General features: G+C 41.9%; 1 pseudogene; it reads left to right on the forward strand.

Moving 5' to 3' along the window:
- Positions 1 to 568: 568 nt before the first annotated feature.
- LOC138847605 (spliceosome-associated protein CWC15 homolog pseudogene) lies at positions 569 to 1,392 on the forward strand (annotated as a pseudogene).
- Positions 1,393 to 8,188: the final 6,796 nt, after the last annotated feature.

Genomic DNA, 8,188 nt, shown 5'->3' on the forward strand with positions numbered 1-8,188 from the left:
TCTTTAAAAAAGAGTTTTGATTTAACACACCATTTACCCTTCATGAATTGTTAATATTTTGGCATATTTCTTCTAACATTTTATTCTCTGTGTATTTATATGTTTCTTTGTTTTGTTTTCCTGAACCACATCATAGATATAGTCATTTTGATACTTTTATTTTTATTTTTTTATTTATTTTTTTTATTTTTTTATTTTTTTTATTTTTGACAGGCAGAGTGGACAGTGAGAGAGAGAGACAGAGAGAAAGGTCTTCCTTTGCCGTTGGTTCACCCTCCAATGGCCGCCGCTGCAGCCGGCACACCGCGCTGATCCGATGGCAGGAGCCAGGAGCCAGGTGCTTTTCCTGGTCTCCCATGGGGTGCAGGGCCCAAGCACCTGGGCCATCCTCCACTGCACTCCCTGGCCATAGCAGAGAGCTGGCCTGGAAGAGGGGCAACCGGGACAGAATCCGGCCCCCTGACCGGGACTAGAACCCGGTGTGCCGGCGCCGCAAGGTGGAGGATTAGCCTATTGAGCCACGGCACCGGCCTCATTTTGATACTTTTAATATTACCCAAAATTGGGAGGTTTCTGGGAGCTATCAAGCACAATGGCGTCTGTATGATTTTCCGTGAGTGTAGTATCAGACGTCTTCCTAGCGTCAAAGATGATGACAGCAGCCAGACCAACTTTTGAACCTGCAAGAGGTGGAAGAGGAAAAGGGGAAGGTGATCTGAGCCAACTCTCAAAGCAGTATTCCAGCCGAGACTTACCTTCCCATACAAAGATAAAATATAGGCAAACTACTCAGGATGCCCCTGAAGAGGTTCGTAACCGGGACTTCAGGAGAGAGCTGGAAGAGAGAGAGAGAGCTGCTGCCAGAGAGAAAAATAGGGATCGTCCAACCCGGGAACATACAACTTCCTCTTCAGTATCCAAGAAGCCTCGGTTAGACCAGATTCCTGCTGCCAACCTTGACGCAGATGATCCTCTAACAGATGAGGAAGATGAAGATTTTGAAGAGGAGAGTGATGATGATGACACTGCAGCTCTTCTTGCAGAACTGGAAAAAATTAAAAAAGAGCGAGCTGAAGAGCAGGCCAGGAAGGAACAAGAACAAAAAGCTGAAGAAGAGAGGATCCGAATGGAGAACATTCTGAGTGGAAATCCTCTGCTTAATCTCACTGGCCCATCCCAGCCTCGGGCCAACTTCAAAGTTAAAAGAAGGTGGGATGATGATGTTGTCTTCAAGAACTGTGCAAAAGGTGTAGATGATCAAAAGAAAGACAAAAAGATTTGTAAATGATACACTGCGATCTGAATTTCACAAGAAGTTTATGGAGAAATATATTAAGTAGTACAGTTTTATGTGCTTAATTAAAGACTCAAATGTTAAGGATCAAAAAAAAATTACCCAAAATTGTACATCGTGTCCCCCCAAAACAAGGGCATTCTTTGTGAGTGAACAAAATACTTGTCTTCCTACAACACTGTTATGTAATAACCAGTCCATATTCAAATTTCCCCAATTGTTCCCATTATGTCTTCTGTAGCTTTATTTTTCCCAAGATAGAATGAAATCAAGGATTACACACTGTATTTAGATATCATGGCCCTTTAGTCACCTTTTCTTTTGTCTTTAATGATGCTGACAGTTTTTTAGTATTTTATTTATTTACTTATTTAAGATTTATCTATTTATCTGAAAGGCAGAGTTACAGAGAGGTAGAGGCAGAGGCAGAGAGAGAGAGAAGTCTTCCATCTGCTGGTTTACTCCCCAAATCGCTGCAACAGCCAGAGCTGAGCCAAGCCGAAGTCAGAAGCCAGGAATTTCTTCTGGGTCTCCCATGCAGGTGCAGGGTCCCAAGGACCTGGGACATCTTCTACTGCTTTCCCAGGCCACAACAGAGTGCTGGATCAGAAGGGGAGCAGCTGGGACTCAAACCAGCACCCATACGGGATGCCGGCACTGCAGGCAGCAGCTTCACCCACTATGCCACAGTGCCAACCCCAGTTTTTTAATATTTTAGATCAGTGTCTTATAGAATGCCCTGCAGTTTGGTTACTTTGAGAGTTTATTCAAGAATAGATTGTCATTAAATTTTAAATATATATTTAAAATTTTATTTATTTATTTATTTATTTCAGAGGCAGAGAGAGCTCCCATCCACTAGTTGACTCCCCAGATGCTCACAATAACGGGCTGGGCCAAGTGGAAGCTGAGAGCCTGGAACCACTCTAGGTTTTCCATGTGGGTGGCAGAGACTCAACCACTGGAGACATTATCTGTTGCTTCCCAGGGTCTGCGTTAGCAGGAAGCTGGGCTTGGGAATGGAACTGTGACTGAAACCCAGGTACTGATGTGGGATGCAGATGTGCCAACTGGCATATTAATTGCTAAGCTAAATACCTGTCCCTCATTTTTTAAAAAATTAGCTTAATTGAGGTATAATTTACAGAGTATAATGTTAAGGGTGTAATTGAATGAATATTGTTAAACATATTGTTATGTAACAATTTTGCCAAACACTCACCCCTGTCTTTTAATTTTCTTAACCACCTTTTTTGAAGGACAAAATTGTAACTTTTGATTAGATCAATTATTATTTTTTTTTACAGGCAGAGTGGACAGTGAGAGAGACAGAGAGAAAGGTCTTCATTTACCGTTGGTTCACCCTCCAATGGCCGCTGTGGCCGGTGCACCACGCTGATCTGAAGCCAGGAGCCAGGTGCTTCTCCTGGTCTCCCACGAGGGTGCAGGGCCCAAGCACTTGGGCCACAGCAGAGAGCTGGCCTGGAAGAGGGGAAACCGGGACAGAATCTGGCGCCCCGACCGGGACTAGAACCTGGTGTGCCGGCGCCACAGGTGGAGGATTAGCCTATTGAGCCACGGCGAACTCAACTATTTTTTATGTGTTTCGTGTTCACTGAAGTTTTCTTCTGCAATGTCTAATTTATTAATTCTATTCAATATGTTTTTTGGCCTTTTTAATATCTTCCTCTTTCCTTATCATGTTAATGTTTTCCTCTTCCTTCTTAAACATATGGATATATTTATATTAGTGGTTTTAATATTACTGTTTCAGGGCCAGTCTTGTGGCGTAGCTGGTAAAGCCACAGTCTGTGGTGCTGGCATTCCATATGCGTGCCGCAGTTCAAGTCCAGGCTGCCCCATTCCTGATCCAGCTCCCTGCCAATGTCCCTGAGAAATCAGAGGAAGATAGTCCAAATGCTTGGGCCCCTGCACCCGTGTAGGAGACCCAGAAGAAGCTCCTGGCTTCTGGCTTCGGATCAGCTTAGCTCCAGCGGTTGTGGCCATTTGGGGAGTGAACCAGCAAATAGAAGATTCTCTCTCTCTCTCTTTCTCTGTCTGTGTGTGTGTGTATGTTTCTGTCTCTCTCTGTAACTCTGACTTACAAATAAATAAATAAATATCTTTAAAAACAGAATATTACTATTTCCTAATTCCATCATCTTTGCTCATTTCTGGTTTCATTTCTAATGAGTGACTTTTCTCCTAGTTATGGGTCTTATTTTCTTGCTTCCATGTATGCCTGAGAAGTGTTGATTGGATGTTGTACAGTTTGAATTTTACTTTGTTGAGTGGTGGATTTTTTGGTTTGTTTGGCATTCCTTTAAATAGTATTAGATTTTGTTCTGGCATACCATTAAGTTCCTTGGAGTCATCTGTAGCTTTTTGAAGCTGTTTTTAAGTTTGTTAGTGCAGATCTAGAACAATGTTTAGTCTAGGGTTAATTTAGCCTTACTACTAAAGCGATACCCTCCTAAGGTCTCTACCCAATGCGCTCCTCCTGTCACAAGGGCTTTTCACTCTGGCTGGAAGAAATACAAATTATTTCCAGTCCTTGATAATATCTGGGAATTATTTGGCCTTCTGATTTCCAATGATTCTTCCCCCAAATTTGACTAATTTTTTCTCACTCATTAGAAGATCAGTACTCAACCAAACACTAAAGTTGACCCCTCTGCAGGAAATCAGAGCTCCCTCTTTGCGCATCCCCTTATCTTCAAGATGCTGCTCCACACTCGTTAGCCTCCTTGAACTTCAATCTTGGTCTTTTCAACTGTGAGACCATCAGACTGTCTTTAGAGTCCCTCTCTTCTCAAGCATCGAAACTACTACTAGTCAGTAATCTGGGACAATCATGGCGCTCAGCTCTCTCTTCCTTTTCCACAGGAATCATAGTCCTGCTTGTTTATTGATCAGTATCTGAATGCTATTGTATTGTGTTCACTTCGGCAGCACATATACTAAAATTGATTGCTATTGTTTCATCAGTTTGTTTTCTCGTTTTTCAGTTGTTTAAGGTAAGAGGGTAATTCTGCACCTTGTTACTCCATAATCATCAAAAAAATCTGCAGTCCTCGTAACCAGCTTTTAACGCTGCCTTTATAGACACATACACACACACACACACACACACACAAACCATACACACTCGAGTCTGTTCTTTCTTTCATGGATCTGCAATTTCTTTTTATGTTATTACCACACTGCTACAATTATTATAACTTTAAAATATGGGGAAGGTGAGTTTGCTCATTAACTTTTTTAATATTTTAAAACTATTTTTACATTTTACATTTCCAGATGCTTCAAAATCATTTTGTTAAGTTCTCCTTTCAAATTGAATAAAAATATGAATAAAAATTGGGCTTTTATTCATATTATGTTAAGCCTGCAATTTGATTTGGGGAGGAAGTGATAGCTTAACCATATTCAAATTTCCTACCCCAAAGCATAGTATTTTTCTCCACATATCTTCATTTTTCTTTCTTGTTAACTTTGTAAGACTTTTTAAAAAATTATTTTCACTTGTTTGAAAAGCAGAGTGAGAGAGAGAAAGTTAATTTTCACCCACTGGTTCACTCCTTGAACGGCTGCAACAGGTAGGGCTGGGCCAGGTGGAAGCCAGGAGCCTGGAACTCCATCTGGGTCTCCCACATGTGAGACAGGGGCCCAAGCACTTGGACCATCTGCTACTGCTTCCCCAAGTGTATTAGCAGGGAGCTGAATCAGAATTGGAACAGCTGGGACTTGAATTGGTGCTCCCATAAGGCGCGGGCATCACAAGCAGTGCCTTAACCCATTGTACCACAATGCTGGGCCCCTGTAATGTTCTATAAGTAGCTGCTCTATGTCTCTTTCTTATTTTTAAAGATTTATTTATTTATTTATTTGAAAGTCAGAGTTAGACAGAGAGGAGAGGCAGAGAGAAAGAGGTCTTCCATCTTCCATCCACTGGTTCACTCCCCAAATGGCTGCAACGGCCAGAGCTGGGCTGATTCGAAGCCAGGTGCTAGGAGCTTCTTCCGGGTCTCCCATGCAGGTGCAGGGGCCCAAGGACTTGGGCCATCTTCTACTGCCTTTCCAGGCTACAGCAGAGAGCTGTATCAGAAGTGGAACAGCTGGGACTCGAACTGGCGCCCATATGGGATGCCAACACTGCAGGTGATGGCTTTACCCACTATGCCACAGCACCGGCCCCTCTATGTTTCAATTTAAGGTTATTCCAACATCCTTCAAGAGATTTTACTGTTATTATGAAAGTGATTTTTTCTATTATGTTTCCCAAGTAGTCATTGCTGATTTATCAGTTTCTCTATACTTATCCTACACCCATAACTTTTTTGAATGGAATCATGAATTCCCTTAGATTTTGTAGGTAGACTATTATTATCTGAAAATAAGAATTATTCTATCCAGTAATCTTATCCTATCTGATGACACTCATTCTTTTTCTCTTTTCTTTTTTTAAGATTTATTTACTTGAAAGGCAGAGTGACAGAAAGGGTAAGAAAGCCAGAGAATGATTCTCCATCCACTGGTTCACTCTCCAAATGGCTGGAACAACCAGGGCTGGGGCAGGCGAGAGCTGGGAGCCAGGAGCGCCATCTACATCTCCCATGTGGGTGTCAGGGGCCCAAGCACTTGGGCCATCATTGGCTGCCTCCTAGGTGCATTAATGGGAGTTGGATCAGAAAAGCAGCAGCTGGGAATTGAACTAGTGTTCCAATATAGGATGGGGGCATCCCAAGCAGCAGTTTAATCTGCTGGGCCACACTGCAGGTCCTGTTGGTACTAATTCTTATTTCTCTTATGTGTTTTGTGATTTTTGCCATAAATCACCCTAAATAATATCAAGTAACTACGGGTACACTGGTTTCACTTAAGAATCATTGCTTCATTTAAAATATAACATGAATACCTTTCAGTTTTCACTGTTAAGAATGACCACTGTTAATTTGAAATAAATCCTCTTTATCTTGCTAAGAAACTGTTCATATGTTTCTAACCTTTGAAGTACTTTCATAAGAAATGAGTAGAGTTTATCTAATGTATTGTTGACTTCTAATGTGAAGATCACATACCTAAGGATGCAATATAAGGGTACGTCAAAAAAACTTCATGGAAAATGGATTTAAAAGGTGCATTCACGGGTCGGCGCCGTGGCTCAATAGGCTAATCCTCCGCCTTGTGGCGTCGGCACACCGGGTTCTAGTCCCGGTCGGGGTGCCGGATTTTGTCTCGGTTGCCCCTCTTCCAGGCCAGCTCTCTGCTGTGGCCCGGGAGTGCAGTGGAGGATGGCCCAAGTGTTTGGGCCCTGCACCCCATGGGAGACCAGGAGAAGCACCTGGCTCCTGCCTTTGGATCAGCGCGGTGCGCTGGCTGCACCAGCCGTGGCGGCCATTGGAGGGTGAAGCAATGGCAAAGGAAGACCTTTCTCTCTGTCTCTCTCTCTCTCACTGTCCACTCTGCCTGTCAAAAAAAAAAAAAAAAGGTGCGTTCATTTTGGTGTAAAAATTTTTGAAATCTATGCATATGAGGGGTCCTCAAAAAGTACATGAAATGCATATTATGAAAACACTGTGCTTGAACTTCAAAGTTTTTTGTACCAAAATAAACTTATCTTTTAATTCTATTTCCACAAACTTGTAAAAGTACCCTGGCATCTTAATTGATTCTAAATATTTAACTATTTTTATTGCTGTGATGTAACCTATTGGGTTACAGCAAGTTCTCTTTTAATAGACTGTTGAATTTAAATTAATTATATCTTAAGATATTTACATGCATATTTATAAGTGGTATTGAATATCATTCTACTTTTCACATAATTTCTATCAACTCTAAAATGAATGTTATGTGACTTTTACAAAAATAACTAAAGCAGCTTTCCATTTTTGGTGTGGTGGTTAGGGGGAAAGGCTATAGAGCCAGATTGCCTGTGTTTGAATCCAAGATTCACCACTTTATAAGCTGGGTGATGCCAGGCAAGTTATTCAATCTTCCCAGGCCTTAGTTGTCTCAACTGTAATACATTTCATACATGAAAAGGGTTTTTGAAGATTGAATGAGTGAATATATGCAAAAGTTTAGAATGATGCTTGTCTGATGCAGAGTACCTAGAAGATTATGTTTTTGCTTAGGTTTTTTTTTTTAAATCTATTGTGTTCTGAAACTTTAAAAAATGATATAAAATTATCTCTCTTGAAAGTTTGCATGGGGGCAGGCCTTATGAAACAATGGGTTAAGCTACCATTCAGGACACTCACATTCCATACTGGAATGCCAGTTTGAGTTCCAGCTGCTCTGCTTCTCATCTATCTCCCTGCTAATTCACCTGGGAAGGCAGTGGAAGATGGCCCCAGTGCTTATGCCCCTGTCACCCATGTGAGAGGCCTGATGGAGCCCCTGGCATCTGGCTTCAACCTGGCCCAGATTTGGCTGTTGCAGGTATTTGGGGAATAAACCAGTGGATGGAAGACTCTCTCTCTCTCTCTCTCTCTCTCTCTCTCTCTCTCTCTCTCTGCCTTTCAAAGAAACAAATCTTTAAAAAGGATTCTTGTCTGTAGATGCCTATATTATTTAATATTTTAATAACTTTTACATTTTCCTCCTTAAATATGACCCACTGAATTTCTTCATTAAAAAAAAGAAGATTTTTCTGACAGCAGGCATTTAGCCTAGTAGTTAAGATGCCCACACCCCACACTGGCGTACCCTGGGTTCAACTCTTGGCAGTGGCTCCTGACTCCAACTTCCTGTTAATACAGAGCCTGGGATGCGGTGGTGATGGCTCAAGTAGTTAGGTTCTTGCCACCCATGTGGGAGATTTGGATAGAGTTCCTAGCTCTTGGCTTCTCAAGGCTCTGCCTTGGCCCTTGTGGGCATTTGGTGATT

This window comes from Oryctolagus cuniculus, chromosome X (assembly GCF_964237555.1).
Source record: "Oryctolagus cuniculus chromosome X, mOryCun1.1, whole genome shotgun sequence".
In the NCBI taxonomy this organism is placed as follows: Eukaryota; Metazoa; Chordata; class Mammalia; order Lagomorpha; family Leporidae; genus Oryctolagus; species Oryctolagus cuniculus.